We start from the raw sequence: 18944 nt of genomic DNA, 5'->3' as shown, positions 1-18944 counted from the left end.
AGTCTCCCACAGGCCCTGGGTCAGGAGAGCAAGGTCCAGGAGATGGCAGGCTCAGGTCCCTTTCTATTTCCGTTCAGCTCCTTTAAAGCAGAGGCCCTGTTTGCAGGCCGTATCACTGGCTTGGTGGTCAGCATGAACCCAAGTCCCAGGTAAAAGAACTTCCAGGCTTTTGGCATGGGGGCAGAGTCCCTTGCCCTGCCTCTGTGTTAGCTTGGTGAGTCAGTGCAGCTTTGTGCTGCAAGGCTCCAGGCTCCTTGCAGCACAGCCTGTGCTCCAAGGAAGTTTCTTCTCTAGTACCTCACTGCATGCAGGCCAGCACCAAGCTGCTGCTGTCCCTAGCAGCTGCCTGGCATGCCACATGCCATAGACCATCAGCCTGGCCACTCCTCTGCTCACTGTTCTGGCTCCCCATGTTAAAGGACCCTGGGATCTTTGCAGCCTTGCTTTGCAGTCTCCTGCATTGCATACATTAACTGTTAGAGCCTCCAGATCAAAGGGGTAAGTACTTTGCCTCTCTGGAGAGCACATTGCTGGTTTCCAGAGCTCCCTGATCTCACCATGCCAGCCTGTGTGGCTGGTAATGGAAAATTAATGTCCATCTCAATGGCCACCTGACAATGGGCAATGCTTTCACACAGTGCAATGGAGCACTGAGGCAGCAGTGTTGGACACAGAGCACAGCCCTCCCTTCCACGTCTGCTGGAAATGACTGCATACATTTCTGCCGGGAGCACTTTCTGCAACATCAAAGCTGAACTGAAAATCATTAACATCAAGGTCAGCTCCTCACTGGAGACGAGGTGCAGGTGGGGTCACTGAGCTGCATGAGCCACAGAGCCTTCATTGCAAATCAGCCAAGGCTCTGCAGGTCTGGGATGCAAATACATACACCTCCAGAGCCTGTGGGCACCCAACTGTACTCAGGTATGCTCTGTTGCCAGCTGGGTACCAGGCAAGCTGCTAGGGCAGGGGCAGGCAATTATTTCTGGGTTGTGGGCACTTAACCAGTTTTGCCAAGCTCTGGAGGGCTGCAAGGGGGTCCCTGCCCCTTGACAGGTTGCCCACCCCCTGGTTGCCATCTTGGGACCAAAAGTCCCACCCCCTAACCCCTGACCTTTGCCATCAGAAGAACTCCTTTTGGGAAGGGGGTTTGCCACCTTGAAACTGGGGGAAAAAAGCAAATTATATACTAAAAATCAAACATTGACAAACAGACAGTTTAATTTTATTTTAAAAAATATTTGTGTAAGTTCGTGTGGTGTATATAGAGGTAATTGCATTATATCTCAAAATGAAGTCTTACTCTTGTACATAGTAGCGGAGTGTGGAGGGTGGGGTACAGAGTGAGTATGGTGTTTGTGGGGGGGCTGTAGGTGTGTGTGTGGATATGTGTGTTATGTGGGTTTTGTGGGGTGGGTGGGTATGGGGTTTGTGGGGTATTTGGAGAGGGAGGGAGGTTAGGAGGGTGTATGGGGGTGGGGTGTGCTGGGATGGGTGCACGTAGCAGTGAGCAGGGCTCCCCCTCAGAGGTGCATGGGTATGTGTGTGTGGATGGGAGGGTGTGGGAGGGTGCAGTGTTTGTGAAGTGTGTGATTATGTGTGGGGGATTGTATGGTTGTGTGGTTTGCACAGGAGGGTTTGTGGGTATGGTGTGGTATGCATGGGACCCCCACACGTATGCCCCTGAGCCAGTCAGCACCCACCCCCGCCTCAAAGCAGCCCGGAGCCTGTGCACCCTGCCACTGCCGAAAGCGCGCAGCCCCAGCACACCTGGTGCCTGCTCCAGACTCACCGCCGCTGGAGTGGATCAGCTAGAACCTGTGCACAGCCTTGACCCAGCCTGCTCCGCACCACCTGCCCATGGTGCATCCTGCTGCCCCCTGGGCATGCAGTGGGGCTGGGGCAGCTCCACAGCTGGACTGCCTTTCTAGGCAGCCCAGGTGGCAGTGGCTTGTTCTGGCTGCCACCAGCCCCAGCCCTGTGGAACCAGTGAGGACCTGCACTGTACGGCCCTGACCCTGTGTGCCCCATGCCTGCTCCAGGCTTGCCTACCCAGGCTGAGCAGTGGTGGCACGGTACAGAAGCCCCTCCCCCTCCTGCTGCCCGTAGTTCTCTGCTACAGCTGCCCGGAGTCTGCTTTGCGCTGCCACCACTGCTCTCCACCACCTGTCCTTCTACAGGAAGCCATGGCTGCCCCAGGCCCTTCTTGCTAGGAATAGGGCAGGGAGAGGGCTAGCAGGGACCTCAGGATTCCCCTCTTGTGATGGAGAAGCCAAGAGAACAAATTATAATTCCAGAGAGGGCATGGTGACCAGCCCAGAGCAGACTCCATGTCCAGTCCCCTTTCATTTCAAGTCCTACTTGGCCTATCAAAGCTCCAGTAATGGGGCCTGGCTTCCAGAGTGCTAGTGACCTGCAAGGTGACATGCTTTTAGGAGCAGAACAGAGATAAAGATGAGTAGGTCTTTGCTGTGCTCCCAGACAGTGAAGACCATCAGGAGAATGTGTCCAGAGAGCCACAAACCGGATACATGAGTCTGTGAGCTTGGCAACAATGGCATGAGGGGAGGCAGAATACAGGGAGGTGGTTTTGCTAGGAAAGGTGGAGTCTGGGAGGAAGGCAGCACATCCAAAATGGGCTGCAATCTGGAAGGCCTGCCCAGAATGCAAGCAGGTGTCAAAGGGCATGATGCCCTAGGGGCAGTGCCTGCCATGTGAGGGCACCATCCAGGAGGTGCCAATGGAAGGTGCAGCCTGGCAGGTCCATGCAGAGCAGGGAGGGGAGGGGCCTGTTGGCCTCATGGTTTGCCCAGTCAGGAAGTTGTACTGGGAGAGTTGAAGCAGCTTGACCTCCTGTGTGGACCCTCACTGCAAACTCAGTGATTCTCACCCTAAGCTCAGGAGCCAGCTGCAGGTGACTATCCAGTTAGCTTCCCTCTTTTCTCATGCTGGTATAATTTCTCCTGGAGGCAAGCCCTCAGACTGAGTCCCAGGGCAAGATTTCCTACGTGGCTATGGCACGCAGAACCTGGGGCTGTTTCTCCTGGGTGTGCTCTCACTGAGATCAGTGTAGGTTGGACAGTTCCTGGGGAGGCAAGGTATGAGAAGTTTTTTATCTGATGGAGCTTGTCCAGGAGCCATGGGGTTGAAATCAGGGACAGGCACCTTAAAAGATTCTACTCCACGCCTAATTGCCTTTGAACCTGGCCTTTGGTACCTCAGTCACTTTTGAAAATGAGGCTTGAGCTCCTAACCCACTTGGGCTCTTTAGAAATGTTAGCCTGAATCTATTTTAAACAGATACTGGCACCAGCTGCTTCAGGTTGAGGGAGGCCAGGAGGGGCATCAGATGGTGCTGCTGCTCTTTCCCTGGCCTGCTGCACTGCCCACAAGTTGCTGACCCAAATTGCAGTGAGTGCAGCAGGGCAGGGCACTACCTCTGGGGAGGTGTGGAGGTGTACAGAGTTGCACTGAAGAATGCTCTTACAAGCAGAGATTTCAGGCTGTCTCTTTTCCCTGCAGCACTGGTCCTAGGCTTCCCAACTCAAGCTCCCAGCAGTGCAGATAGGAAGGTGCTTCAGCCTCTAAACCCTGTGCTTCATCACAGCTCAGCCTTTGCCAAATGTTTTCTGGGTTACAGGAGCCTTTGGGAGGCAGATTTCTATACAAGCAGGAAGTCTCAGAGAGGGATTACCATATTTTCTTGCATACAGTATGCCCCAGAAGAAGATTTACACCTTGTCTTTGAAAGGTCGAATGAAGAAGAAAAGATCTTTCCTTGTAGTAAGTGGGCACGTCTACATGCACAATTAATGCACACGAATAACTCAGGGACTTATTGCTCTGGAGTTTAATGCTCCTTGGCACACTGTTTGAACATGTACTAAGAGCTCTGGAGTTTATTCATGTGCAGCATGTTGAGCCGAGTCAGCAGCCCTGGCGGCAGGGGCCCCAGGGTCAGCCTGTCAGCCTGGGGCTGCTCACCCAGGCTCAGCATGCTGCAGAGGGACTGGCTGGGGCAGGAGGGTGCTTTAGCACAGGGCTAGTCGGCAGGCAGCCCATGCACTGTAGCACCCTCATATCCCAGCCAGCTGTCTACACGTATACTTACAAGTATTATCCTGCTATGGAGTAAATTAGCTGACTCTAATGGGAACATATGTGTAGACACACAATGTTTACCGCACAGCTAATTAGCAGTAAACGTCTAGTGGGGCTGCTGAGTAGCAGCAGCTAGGGCAGTGGTCACCAACCTGGGGATCCCGGAGTCTCTTTTGGTAGATCCTGGGCTGGGGGGGGTGTCTGGGCGTGCGGGCATGTGCACACCAGCTGCTCCCAGCCCCAGCAGGTCAGTCTGTGAGGGAGGGAAGAGTTGGGGGCCAGATAGCGGCTTCCACGGGGAATGGCTGACCGTGCAGCCCAGCCAGCAGTAGGGGAAGGTAAGTGGGTCCCCACTTGGCCGGGTGGTGGGAGAATTGGAGCCCAGGGGGAGGGGGGAGTTCCTCCAGGGGAATGGGGGCTTCCTCCCCATCTCTGTGGGGGTGGAGGTGGCAGAGGCTGCTGCAGCTGCACCTTGAGTCCCACTGTAGCTGGCCACATGCGGGCGTGGCTCAGCTCAGCAGCGGGGACTCACATGGGGATGGCCCCTGCCCAGCTGGGTCTGGAACATCTGGTCATCCAGGGGCATGGGGGTGGGGGGAGCTCGTGCCATTGGGCACACCCCAGCAGAGGCACTGTGGGGGGGGCTGTGGCTCCCCCACCTGTGCTTGGGGCATAGTGGGCAGCCTGCAGCAGCAGCCACCTCATCTGGAGCACAGGTGGCAGGTATGGGCCCCCAGGGCCTTCACTGGGCTGCATCCAGTGGCAGGAGCGCAGCACCCCACCCAGACTGTGGAGACCTCCAGACCTGGCCGGGCCAGGGCCCAACACCATGTTCCTCTGGCTGCCAGACGCTGTGGCTCAGTGCAGCCACGGCCCAGAAGTGGGTCAGGCCCCGGCCCGGCCAGGCGTGGGACAGGGGCACATGGGACAGGAGTGGGCAGTGGGGGGGGGGGGTAGATCCTGGGGTGACATTTAGTTCCAAACCATAAAAAGGTTGGAGACCACTGAGTTAGGGTGTGGAGTCTGTTCATTGTGGATCATATATAGACGTTAACTTTCACCCAGTAAGAGGCAGAAACTTTTCACTGTATTTCCTTGCATTTAAGTGCACTACAATTTTTAGCAGCTGTTTTTTGGGGAAAAAAGTGTGTATTATATGTGAGGAAAATATGGGACTTGAGGGGCTATGGAAAGAACTGAGGAAGGCTGGGGTGGAAGAACCGTATGATCCTCTGGATACCTCTTGCTGTAGAGCAGGAAGAAGATACCCCAGTACTGGGCAGTCTTGTTGCTACAGAGCCTCAAGGGTTTTGTTGCTATAGGTTTCTTATCTTCAGAGGTCTGAGAATTTTGATTAAGGGTAGTTGGGGCTGGACTTCTCCCATGAAATCTGGACGAATTTTACTACTACTTCATAGCCTGGATGCAGCCTTCTGTTAGTTCCTATAACCATTTAGGTGGTGTTTGCTCACAGCAAGTGTGCAGGGCCATGTGAGCACCTGCTCTGTCCTGTCCCAGTCCAGCTCCTGCTGCTTGTGCTTGATCCTGGTCAGGGCCCAAGAGACAGAATCTCCAGGGAGACCCTTCATTCCACAGACTGGAAACATTTAGCCTCTCAAGGTTTACTCCACCAATCAGAAAGCAGTTGATTGTTTTAATCAATTGTAATTGCCCTTCCTAGAGAGAGATTAAAGTGCATTTTTGCAGTTAGTAGGAAAAGCCAGTTGGGACTCTGTGGGCTCAGAGGTCAGCCTCATCTTTGGCTGGTAACAGCAAAGCCTTGTGGGTAATAGCCAATTACAATTGTGGCTAATAAATTTTGGATGAGGGGAACTGACATGGGGATTTAGCTCTAACATATGCTGGCTATGTTGGAAGTGGCATTCTAACAGGTCTGATCTCTCAAGGATGATGGGAGCATGTGGTATTACTCAGCACTCTCTCTCTTTTAGGTCTTCCTCTGTGGCTCAGGGAAAGCCCCGTGTCCTGGGATTCTGTTGACCAAGATGCAAGTTACATTAACTTTGGTGTAATATAGATTGGGTTTGTGTATCAGTGTGAATTATTCCTTTGTTTGGAGCAGATGTACGACCAGGACAATGGCCCCTGTAGTTGCAAATACAGTATCTTACCCCTAGATATGTAAAAACCCATTTGTATTTACCCCAGGAGGAAAGAGAACACGTCACCAATCCCAGTGTAACTATGCTGGTGTAACGTTACTATTTTGCCTCAGGTAATTCTATGTCAGCTCTTTTTTCACAACAATATAAGAGCAGGTTCCACAAGTATAACATGGCATGGGAGTGACCTTTTACACAGCCTCAGCTTTTATGCTTGTTAAAACATCAGGGGGAAGAAAGCAAGACTGCAAAGGATCCTGGACTGGCACCACCAGCCAAGTGGTATGTCCTGAGTGAGGAGGGGCAACTTAGGACCTTGCACACCAAGGCACTGCATTATAAATGCTGCAGTGTGCTGCTATATATATTAGCCTGAAGTGAAAGCAGTGGGCTATGGTTTGGCATCCTGAGACAATGGGATCTCAAAGGCATGTTTAGTGTGAGGGTTTCCAAAAGGGTCCCCATGAATCATGGGACACTGATGCTTCAATGTAGCTGTTGCGATCCCTGGATGGGCCACCAGACTGGCATTTGGGCTTACAGGATGCTTTCTTCTGAGGAGATATACAGCTCAAACACCCACTGTGCGGATTACTTTGGCACTGGAGGACAGGAAGGGACCACATGAATGCAATGCCTGTGTTTGCTATCAGGACTCAGCAGTTTCCTGGGTGTTCCTGCTGTTCTCCTGGGATGTGTCCATTGGTTTGCATGTGTGCAGCTTTGCTCTGCGGTCTCTGCAGAAGGGAGTCCTTCTCCTTCGTGAGCATTTGCTGCCGATATTGCAAAATTTCAGGCCATGTACAAGCATTCAGTTTCTACTGGGAGAATTGCTGTTCCCCTGGTAGAAACTCAAAGTGCACAAGTGTTTGTTTAGTTTTTCCCATTAGAAACATGCCTGATTCAGGAGGAATGATCCCCGTCATTCCTGTTGTCTGTTTCCCCAGCCCTGAGAGGAAATAGTCCTGTACATTGTCTTGCTCATAGTTTTTGAGTTAACAAATGGTGCCATGTCCCAAGTGCCTAGTCCTGAGGAGCTGATGGCCACTGTTTCAGCATCCGGACTAACACGGAGATTAATGCCGCTCTCAGCGGAGAGCATTCTGACTCACTGACCTGAGACCCATGGTGCAGAAGTGTGGACAATGAGCAGGCCTCAGCAATTCAAACCTCCTGACAGGACTGTTTTGATGGAGTCTCTTTGGGGTTCTGGGTAAGGATGCACCCCCTCCCACACTGTCCCACCCCATGCCTGAAACTAGGCAAGTTGTTGCGATGGCCTATAAATCTTGAGGCACTTAGTGAATCAGGCTCTGGTACTTACCTGCTGCTTGGGGCCTCTGCCCTTCTTCCAGTGATCCTCTACAAGGGTTAAGCATCTCTGTACTTACTCCTTCTTTACCCACAATCATCTCATGGACCTCTACCCCCATAGCTCTCCAGGCCAAGTGCAGAGGGTGTCTTTTTACCCTGTGTTAGTAAGAGTTTTGGTATAGGAAAAGAACATGCAAACTTATCTGGGTAGAGGGGCAGGAGGAGGACTTCTCATGGCATGCATTAGTGGTGTCTTTCTGTACGCTGCTGCCAGGGACTCAGACCCCCTGGCAATGAGGTCAATATAAGATAACAGAGATGGATAAAAGCCACATGTGCAAGCTGTGTGTCAGTCAGGGCTATAGATCCTTATTGGCTGTGCCCTGTGTGGGCACATAGCTAATGACAGCCACAGTCTCAAAGGAGAGCAGCAGCGCATGACATGGCCCTGCTCAAGGCCACAGGAGGAATATATTTCTGTTTTGGTGCACAGAAACCATTACACCCAGCAGGTTAATCTGTAACTAGTGGGAATGTATGGCCCTCCATTGTTCCTACCCTTATTTCCACGGCCTGTGTCCAGGAATGTACTCCCAAGGTTTCCTTTACATGGCTCAGGCTCCTCTTCCAAGTAGGTTTTTGTTTTAGCTCTTGGAAGTTGTCCTGGAAGTTGTTAGCAATTGTTTGTGGCTTCAGTTGCCAGAAAGTGTGATGGTTTGAGTGGTTTAGTCACCCCAATGGCCAGCATGCCAAAAACAGTCTGCGGGGTGGGGGGGTCCTTGAAGCTGGGTGGCATTGCCAGCTGGGCAAGGTGCACAGCAGTGCCAGCTCAACCCCAGCTCCAGGCCAGATATCAGTGTCATGGATGCCCTTTAGCTGCTAGCGTAGGGGCCTGTGCTGTGACAGTGCTGCATCCAGGTTTCCCCACTACACCTTACTGCAGAGAATACATGAGAGGCTTGCCAGGTCTCTAATCCCTGCCCCAGGGCCAGAACTTATCCTTCCTGCCACACCATTCCCAAGGTCTTATTCAGCTGTTCCTCAATTCACAAGCACCTGCCAAGAGGAGGTCTCAGCACAGCATCCCCCTTGCATTTCTACATGGATATTTGTGGTAATTGTGGGACTTTCTTGCTAAGGCCACTTTAGTCTCTGAACCTGTAACCATGTTCCCTGCAACACAACACTTGGTGCCACTGGGGTTCCTGTGGAGAGAAATGTAAATCCCGAAATCATGGTGCAGGAGGTGGCAGGTGTAGTTATTCCTTTGGGGATTGTTCTTTGGTCTCAGCAAGGGGCACCTTGGACAAGGACAAGCATGGAGCAATGTGGTGGACCTCTGCCCACTTTCTGCAAGGTGGGTTATAGCAGGAGTCGTATGTGGGAAGGGGGATGCTGCGAGCATGGGGTTTGTCGAGCGCTTTGAGTGGGAAGCAGAGCCCTGGTGTCTGCACAGCCAGCATGAAGTGGGGTAGCAGAGGGTGCTGGGCTGGGCTAGTTATTAAAGGTCCCACATGCAAACTGTATCAGAGCAGGAGAAGTTGTTGCCATTGGCCCCTCGTGCACACAGTGTGCACAGTGCACAGGCACATTGCCCTGAGCCAGGGGACAGCAGCATTTTTGGGCCGAGTGCCAAAAACCATGCAGTCTCAATTTAGAAGATGTTCGCATGCCAGGGGTGGATAGCAGCACAGCCTTCCTAGAGGTCACCACCATCAGCAATGAGGAGAGAATGAGGGGAGAGAAGAGGAGGGGGGTGAAGTGAGGAGTGGTAAGTCTGTTTTGCCAAAAAAGCTGCAGGCTTCCGCCATTCCTTTGTGCTGGGGGGGAGAATTTCAAGGGAGCCAGGAAGGGAGGAAGGAGTGGGGGGGAGGGGCAGGAAGCAGCTGCTCCCCCACTCAGGGGCTGGGGTGGGAAGGACAGGGGAACCAAGCAGGGCAGGGGAAGGCTCCTGCTGCACCTCACCCCTCAGCGCAGAATCCATGCCCCTTAGCCCCACGGGGCTCTGCATGTGTGTGCACTGTGTATGCGTGTGTGTGTCTAACTGGGGGGCAGCTGGGAGTGGGGTGCACACCACACTCCTCGCCCCCAGGGGTGGGGGCTATACCAGGACCTGAGCCTGAGATCTGCTTCCCGCCTGCTCCCCCTGCACACATGTACTTACATACACACGGAGGTGACAGCATAGCAAGGCGGGTGTGGGGATGGGAGCAGGGGGCTATCTGAGGGCTGATAGGCAATGGCAGCAGGGAGCACAGCACAGAGATGCAGCAGGTCTCCTGTTGCCTGTCCTACCTCTCCGGCATTGCCATGCGTGAACTCTTGCTATAGGATGGGGGGGGAAGGTTCCCAGAGCCCAGGGTAGAGCAGCACCTGGGGTGGGGGTGGGAAGGGTGTTAGGGGCTGAGTCTCTTCCTGGTGCTGCAGGCACTGACTCCACTATGTGCGTCAGGCACTGCTGCAGTCCTAGGAGCCAGAGCTGCTGCAGCTGCAGCTGGCACCTTCTGCACAGGGGAGGGTGAAGGGAGAGGAGTGGGGAGGGCCATCTGCACTGCTCCTGACCTCTTTCCCCATATCTGTCCTGAGCTACATGTGCTGGACCCCAGTGTACCAGTTGCAGCCTCCTGGCTGCCTGTCACATCTGGCCCAGGCTCTGGGCGCTACTGCCTGCCCCAGAGCCCAAGCTGTTTGCAGCTTCCCCATTGCCTGCTGTGAGCAGCCTGGGCTCCATGGCCAGTGGCAGCTGCCCATAGTCCAGTGCAGCTGTAGCGTGCCAAGCAAACTGGCCTTGTGTGTCATGGTCTGACACGCATACTGGGGGTTGCCGACCCCTGCCCTAAACTGTGATTGGGTTCATTCTTGCTGGCATTCTTCAGGCCACTCTGAGGTCTGTGGGGAAAAGCTGCCTTGTCCAAGCACTGGTGGCATTGTGCTAATGGTATCTTCCAGAGGACAGGGGATATGTGCTTTTGCAAACCCAGTGACCTCCTTCAAGAACAGGCCATGACTTGGCCATATGTCTAGGGTTTAGTCACTTTGGCCTATCAGAGCCCCAGATATTTCCTGCCTAGCCCAGCTTTCCTCAGGTCTGTGCTAGGGATGTTGCTGTGTCCTGTTAACTGTGTTTCCTAGGGTGGCAGGGACAGCCAAAGCAACAACAGGTGCCCTACTCTGGTGACACAGCTGGACCTCCCCTGCCAGAGCAGCTTAGCTGTCTGCAGGGTCCCAAGAAAACTGCTGCTTCCTCTCGATTTGCACAGCCAATTAGCAGCTCATGCTAATCACAGCCAGGCTTTGTTAGACTATTTGATTAGTACTTTGCATAATGAACCCAATTAGGGAATTCCCATCACTTATAATTAGGGAGAGAAGGGGCTTGAGTGGCACTCAGTTCTGCTCCTCAGGGAGAACTGAATCCTGAACAAAGGGCAGCCAGCTCCCTGGCCTGCCCATCCCTTCTCTCCTGCTCCCTGACTGCTGGGGCCTGGAGACCTCCCAGATAAGTCTAGTTCCCTAGGAAATTCAAGAAGATTCTGCAGGTGCCAGCACTGTCCCATCCCCTGCACCCACCAAGGGTCTAGACACAGGGCAAGTGTTGGATGACATGTGAAATGAAGCTTGCACAGATCTGGGGGGCTGTCTGCAGAGCTCATCTTGTCCTGCCACTGTGCTAACAGAGTCCTGGAGTGGGGACTTTACACCTTAGTGGGGACTTGCACCTTATTACAACTATTACAATTTACACTGAGTTGTATACACACAAATATTGATGGGTGTTATCACTAGCTGGAGTACAGAGCAGTCACATTTCAAACCAGCAAGAGCCTACAGGATTGAAAAGTAAGAATCACTCCTCCCCACACCCCCATCCAGGCCCCTGCCCTCCCCCCCTCCTCACTCACAGGGTTTCCCTCTGGGGCCCTGCCTCCTGCCTCTCCCTCTGCTCCCAGGGCATTACTTGCTTGTGGTTACCAGCACTCTGTCCCAGGGAAGCAGACAGGGAAGGGTTAATCTGGTTGCCTGGGTTGCTGCTCTTCTGGCCCAGTCAGCAGCAGCTGCACAGCTGGACAGGCAGGTTAACCCTTCCCTGTCTGCTCTCTGGGCCAGACGTGGGCAGCCACAAGTAAGCAAGGCCAGTGGGGAGGGGGTGGTTGTGGGGTGATTACACTAAAATATAGCTTAGAATGGCCAGTCTGAAGCTCTCCAGGGTTGCTCTTGATGTAAGGAGATCCTTGTGGCTGCAGTTCATACTTTGGGGATCATGCACTCTGCCTCTTGGCATTGCTTTCACCTGAACACTGGAGTGTTGGTTGTGCTGGGTACAGCTGTAATTTCCTGGATATTACCCCCTTCAGACCACTGGCTACCAGGTGCTCATTTATAGAAAGGGCTGGAAGGGTTAATGCAGGGCCTTTTTGGGTCAGTGTACCCCCAGCGTCTAGTCAAGAAGCAAAGGGAGGGTCCCCCAGTGGCTGAGCGGGCGGGGAGGGAGGTCCCCCATGGCTGATTGGGGAGCCTGCCGGCGGCAGCAAAAATGCCAGCAGCCCAGTGGCGGCAGCATCCACTGCCAAATACCCCCTGAAGCCATCCCAGGTACCCCCAGGGGTATGTGTACCCCCTGCTGAAAAACCCTGGCTTAAAGTATAAACCTAATTTGCGCTGCTGAGTGGTAGAGATGAAGGGGTTTGCTGTGTGTGAGGGAGCCTGGGAGCTGGACACTAACAGCTGCGTTTTGCAACCGGCTGCTTCCTGCTGGATCTCACCCATGGAGGCTGGGGTCCCAAGCAGCAGTCATATCAGACAGTGATGGCTAATTGTTTTCACAGCTCAGAGAACCTAGAAAGACTCTGATCATGGCACTGACGCATAGGGTCTTCAACCCTGGGGCTGATTGGCCACAGGTGTCATATGGGAGCAGAGCAGTGCTGTCACCTGTGTGACTCATGCTCCAAGCTGCTGAGCAGAGGGATGTGGCTTTCCATCAGCCTAAGTGCCTTATCCAGTGCTGCACAGAGATGAACCAACACAGATGCCAGACATCTTTTTTACTCCCCTTCTCTTCCATGCATTCTCTGCAAAGCTATTTATTGCACTTGCAATCTAACTTGCTCCTAGCTAGCTGCCACTGGCCACAGCAGCACAATGCCATGCACCTCCCTGCCTGGCCTGCCTGGCAGCAGGACACACATGGTGGTGTGCCACTTTCAAAGGCTGCAGCGAGACACAGAGGTGTGGAGCAAGCAGAGCCCAGCTCGCCTCATAGCTGCAGCCCACCCTTGCCCCATTCAGGCCCTGCCTTGGCTCCCTGGTGCCATGACTCTGCAGGAGCTGCCAGGCTTTTTCCAGGGTTGACTTAAACAGGGCAGGGGTCCTTGGGGGCTCTGTCTCCTCCAGCCTAGTGGCACAGCTGAGGCTGGAGCTGGTCCAGTTCTGGGCCCCGCTGGGCAGTGCAGGGCTGGGGCCAGACTGGGACTGGTGCGGGGAGACAGCCAGGGTCAATGCAGGGCTGGGGGGGTAGCGCATGCTGGCACCAGGCAATGACCCCTGGCATGGGGAAATGGGCAGCTGCATGGGTGCAGCGGACTTCGGCCCCTTGCCAGTGCTAGCCCCAGTTTTGCTCTCTCCCCCCTCATGGCCCTTTCCCTTCCCCCACAGACTTTCATGGGGGGCTGTGAGGAGCAGAGCCTGGCAGCTTGGATAGCTGTCTCTAGCTGATAAGTCTGTTGTGGGAGAAGGGTTGGGGTGGGGGGGCAGCTCCCACTGCTGCTTGAACCCCAGGAGGGCACGGAGGGGCGTGTGCCCCCAGTTCTGTGTAAGGTGGGGCAGGGCAGGGTGGACGGGCTGGAGCCATGGCTGTGCTGGGCTCTTCTTGCCGGGGGCTACAGAGGAGGCTGTAGCCATCCCAAATTTTGCCATAGCTCTCTCCCAGCATCGCCGTGCAACTGGTGCAGCCAGCCCTGGCACTTCCTGGCACGTGGGGGGAGGCTGGGGTTGTGCTGGGTGTATGACGGTGGTAGCACTGGGAGGGAGCTACAGTGAAATTTGGGCTGGCTGCAGCCCCCTCTGTAGCCCCCACCTTGAGCCCAGCCCCTGCCGAGAAGAGCCCAGTGCAGCCCCAGCACACAGCTGCAGCCCACCCCACCCTGCCAGATCTGGGGGGCACATGCCCCCCCATACCCTCCCAAGGTGTGTGCAGCAGCAGGAGCCATCCTCCCGCCGAGCTGTGGCTCCGTCCCGTTCCCTGCCCTGTCCTGGCTAGGTAGCTCCTTCCCCTGCCCCTTCTCTCACTGTGGGGGGGGGGTTGATCTGCCCCCTCAAGCCCCTTCCCTCCCACCTCCCCTTCCACCACAAAAGACTGACCAGCAGGAGGCAGCTCTCTACGCTGTATCAGAAATCAAATCAGTATTGACTGATATGCCTCCTTAAAAATTGGATATCAATATTGGCCTCAAAAATCTCTGTTGGTGCACCCCTAGCCTATTTCACAGGTGGCAAAGGTCCGTAGGACCCATCTTCCCTGGCCATAGATCCTGCCTCACATATTTTCCACAGGGCAACAGTGTTTTGCAAGGATCACGCTGACCAATAGGCCCTGGTTGTGATGGTCAGGCCCTGGCCCGAGCTGTCTGAGACAGTTCCCTGACTGAACTCTGCCGGACTTGCCTGGGTTAAGATCTGCCTGTAAAAAAACACTTTCTCATGAAGTCTTTCCCCACCTGCACCCTGAATCAGTGCTGCAGATATATAGGTCTGGGATACAGGGAGCCCCACAATACTCTATGCTTTGTACAGTGGTCTCTACCCTGGGGGCTGGAGGATAAATGAAACCCATAGAGGGCATCTGAGCTGAGTGAAGCTGCAGGTTCTTTGCCCACAGCCTGGATACTGTCCTACACTCCTAGCTGTACTGTGCGGAGGGTGACCATTTTCCCTTTCAGGCATCTGTTGGGGGTGGTGTTCAGCAAGCTTGTGCAGCTGGCAGCTGGCCTGCAGTACCCAGCTAGTACTACCTTCTTTGGAGGAAAGGCAGGCACTGATGATGGCATTACCCCTCAAGAGAATGGGATGAGGCAGCTGTGTTCAGATCTAGCATGGCAGCTGGCTGGGAGGCTGGCTGGGTGGGGGGAGAGGGTATCTGTAAGAGTTTGTCCTGGTGGCTTGGTGGGAAGTAAGTGGGACCAGCAGTTAGGGATCATTAACTCAGGAGGACATTGAGCCTGAGCCCCACATCCAACAGAGTCCTTAGTTAGAAGGCAACCTCTTGCCCAGGCAGTGAGGATGGAGGGTGTTTTGTGCCAGATGAGGACCTTGCTACCACACAACATGGTGAGGCTGGCGGAGCTGTTTTCTGGATCAAGGTAACTACAATAGCCCAAAGAAGAAGTTTGGGCTTACCGGGCTGAAGCACCCTTCTCAGCACTGGCACTAGGCGAGTCTCCCTGCGCTCTTGAGTATCTCATCCCAGCCACCAGGCAGCTGGAAATCCATCACTACAACAGCTTCAGGGGACTTGTGTTGTAGGGAGACAGACCCAATTTAACACTTCATTAAGGATATATCAGCCATTGATCTAGATTATCAGGGTTACTGCCAGCTAATTGCTTCTTTCTATACTTATTAATTATATTGGGAAAATGGAGAACAGCATTCCGTGTCCTTCTGCTATATATAGAAAAGCTCCAGCAGAGATCTCATTACTGAGCCAATTATTCAGGGCACTAGGTAAACCATTAACACTTCCTCTTTAGCAAGGGGCTAACTCCAGAAGGGCTTCACATGTTTGAGGTGGGGACTTCACACTTTCTCCCTTGTGCCCTGTCACAGGGGTGGTATGGCACAGTGGCCTGCCGCAGCATAGGACAGGGATCAGCGACCCAGGGGATCTCCTGTCCTGGGCCCCTGTGGAGCTGGGGGAGCTGGAGCTCTGTGGAGATGCAGGAGTGAAAAATTGGCTGGGATTGGCTCCCTGGATCTGTAGCACCCAGGCTGGAGGTGATGTGGCAAAGGAAACCTACAGCTAGGGTTCCCCAGGTTTGCAAAGGGTGGGAGGAAAACCTATCTCAGGATTAGCCCTGGCAGAACCGCCTCTGGAACAAGAGGGGGGAAATGCATGTGCATGTGGTTTCCTGCTTCATCTTTTAGAGAGCACAACTTTTTGTCATGCATCATTGCTGAGTGTGCAACTCTCAGCAGCAGTGAGTTTGATCACACTTGTCTATGGGTACAGAAATATTTAATAAGCAGCACACCCATGTTTTCTTGCTCATTATTGGGATGATTATTTCAGCGTATTGCCCTTAGATACAAATATTTATGGTGTATTGCTCTGGCAAAGATAAATGGTTTATTGACAAACTGTTAATGTCTGGTAAGGGCTGAGTCTGGAGAAGCTTGGCCTGCTTCCTACTCTTTGTACCGGGGGCTCCAGGGAGCATCCCTGTCTCATGCCCACGTCCCACAGATGGCACTGAGGAAGGGGCTCTGCTTGCCTTAGCCATGTGACTCAATGTTAATCTTACCTCTGTGGTTGGCAGCATGTTCTCTCAGTGCATCATACACCCTATTTGCTTTCCAGCACTTAGCACCTCTGACTAGCAGGGAGGTCCTACAGTGCCTCTGCCTCTGCCTTTGCCTGGGCTCATACAGTGCTTACAGACGTGTGCGGATGCTGCTCCAACATGCTGTAATTACAGTGCGTCAGAGCAGACTTGATTAAGCGAATCTGCTGGAGCATGTTAATTAGTGTGCTGCAGTGTCTCGAGTAGTGTGTTTCTGTGTCCCTGTACTTCAAAATGGTGGTAGGGGCGTTTTAACTAAAGCTCGTCAAAAAAGCTTTCAAGTGCCCCTGCCGCCATTTTGAAGTGCAGGATGCTAAATACATGAGATGCTGCGGGTGCTTTAATTAGAGTGGTTCTCAGAGCTGCTGTAATTAAATTGCGTCCCCCGCTTCCACACCCAGAGCACAGGTAAAGACACCCATAAACTTAAACTTGGCTAAATAAATTGTCATTCTCACTGTGAGGGCTGCTTAGTAGGGCCGTGCAAAATTTCAACAGGTGTTTCATTGCAAAGCTGTTTCAATGTGTTTTGAACTCAAAACAACAAAATTGAAACAAAAAAAAAGGCTTCAAAACAGCTTTGACATGAAATGAGGGGACTCAAAACATTTTGAAAGTTTCGAAACGTTTTGCATTTTGAAGCTGGGCTTGCTGCAGCCAAACAGAGACTAAGGAGAAGGAGGGGGAAGAGGGGAAAGGGCTGCTCTGATATCGACAAGTCATCTAGCTCCCTATTCGATTCACCAGCTCTCTGATCGCTTCCCCCAGCTCTCTGAATATTTCCCCAGCTCTTTCCGGGGGGTACGGGCCTGCAATCTGCGCACGGGGTTTCAACAGGCTGCCACTGAAACCCAGCGCGCTGATCTGGGGGCCCAAGTGCCCTGGGAAGAGCTGGGGGAAGCCATCAGAGAGCTGGGGAATCGAACAGGGGGTGGAGAATCAAATCAGGAGCTGAGGGAACGTTCAGGTGGATTCCCCAGCTCCCCAATCTTTCCCCCAGCTCTCTGATCGCTTTCCCCAGCTCTCTGCGGGGCATGGTCCCCCGGATGATGCAGGATGACAGCAGACTGCCGCTGCCAGTTGGGACCAGCGCTGGGTGCAGCCTGGGCCAAGCACCGGGAAGCCTGGTGCTGCTGCTGGCCCCAGCCAGCAGTGGCAGCATGCTGTCATCCTGTGCACAGATCTGCGGACCCGCACCCCCGGGGAGGGCTGCAGAGCTGTGTCAGATTCCTCCCAGGGGTCATGGGCCCCTGGACCTGTGTGCAGGATGACAGCATGCTGCCACGGCTAGCTGGGGCCAGTGGCAGCACCAGGCTTCCCGGTGCTTGGCATGGGCTGCGCCCAGCGCTGGTCCCAGCCACAAGCGGCAGCCTGCTGTCATCCTGCATGCAGATCCAGGAGTCTGCGCCTCCTGGGAGGAGTCTGGTACAGCCCTACAGCCCTCCTGGGGGGCATGGGACCCTGGATCTGGGTATGGTATGACAGCAGGCTGCTGCTGCCAGCAAGTAATACAAGTTTTGCTTTGAACCATTTGAGGTGCAGCTTCTCAGAAACCCCTGCACCTATCTCCTTGAAACGTGCCAGGCTTCCTGCCCTCAGAAAAAGGCTACCCTACCTACAATTTTCATCTGAATCAGGCAAGAGATGACAACGTTATAGGCATTTTCATGTTTGTCCATTACGGCCTATGGGCAAAACGTCCAAACGTGTCCAAACACCGAAATAGTTTTGACAAAACAAAATGGAACAGTGCTTTGAAACGTCGAAATGAAACACTCTCCCTTTGAAACTGCAAAATGGAAGTTGAAACAAAACGGTGCTGTTTTGCACAGCTCTACTGCTTAGGTGTCAAGCAAAGATTCCTTCCCCTCTGCCATGTATAGCCACTGACAGTCTGGTGTGCAATAAAACACTGACATTGCCCTATAATGTTTATAAAATGCTGAGGTGTTTGGTGAGTGGTGGGTGACTAGAACACAGCTTGGAAGAGGATAATTAGTGCTGCTCAGCAAGTGGGCAAGTCAGTGAGAGCCCACCGAAGCCATTAATGATTCAGAGGGCCTGCATGGGAGTGTGCTCAGGCAGGCCAGGCAGCATCATGAGACTGATGACTGTGCAGGCAGGCACATGGGTGGGTCAACCCTCAAGGAAGATGCTCCAGGTCCTGCAGCTGGGAAGACCATCACCAAGCCTCTGGCTGGTGCCTCAGCCCAGGGGGAGCTGGGATTTCTTAGAGCTGTAGGAAAAGTGAAAGGCTGCCCTGGAACGGCGCTTCTCAGGGCTGACACATGGGTGTGCTGAAGTCATCACCATTCCACAATTCATCCTGTCCACCCATGAGGCAGAGAAGGGCAGACTCAGGGATGTTGCTGCTTCCTTGTTCACTGACTTCTGGGCTCCTCACCATGAGCTCTGTCACTTCTGTGCACCCATCTCCCTCCCCCCATGCAGTGGCTCCCCCAGCTGCAGTTTTGGCCTTTCTCCTTAATTTTCAGAAGCTGGGGTCAGAGAGTCTCTTGTAGTGCTCTCTGTCTGGAACCCTCCCCCAGCAACTATCACCCTCCTGTCTTCTGCTTCCACATCTTCTTTTGGTGGGGTGAGATGCTGCTGGCTGTCCATGGGGACTGCTGGATGCAGTCAGGCCCTTTGGTTGCATATTTGCCGTCCAAATCCAACAGCAGAGGTGCCTATAGGCAGGGGTTGAAGGGGGAGAGGGAGGGGGCTGTGTGTGTAGCTGCTGTACTGGGCATATTACTGCAATGCCAGAAGAAGGGGGAGAGGAGCTACTGACTTCTGATAAATTGGTGCTGAGGCCAAGCAGGAGAGATGATAGACAGTTAGTCATGGT

At 53.6% G+C, this 18944-nt stretch overlaps 1 protein-coding gene across 5 annotated transcripts in view; it reads left to right on the top strand.

Annotated features, from left to right (window-relative positions):
- Positions 1-18944, top strand: part of ROBO3 (roundabout guidance receptor 3) — a 265930-nt gene that overhangs the window by 171961 nt on the left and 75025 nt on the right. The window lies entirely within an intron of this gene.

Source organism: Crocodylus siamensis, chromosome 14 (assembly GCF_052110815.1).
Source record: "Crocodylus siamensis isolate JL-2025a chromosome 14, ASM5211081v1, whole genome shotgun sequence".
NCBI lineage: Eukaryota > Metazoa > Chordata > Crocodylia > Crocodylidae > Crocodylus > Crocodylus siamensis.
Note: the sequence above shows the minus strand (reverse complement) of the source record. Positions and strands in the feature narration are given on the sequence as shown.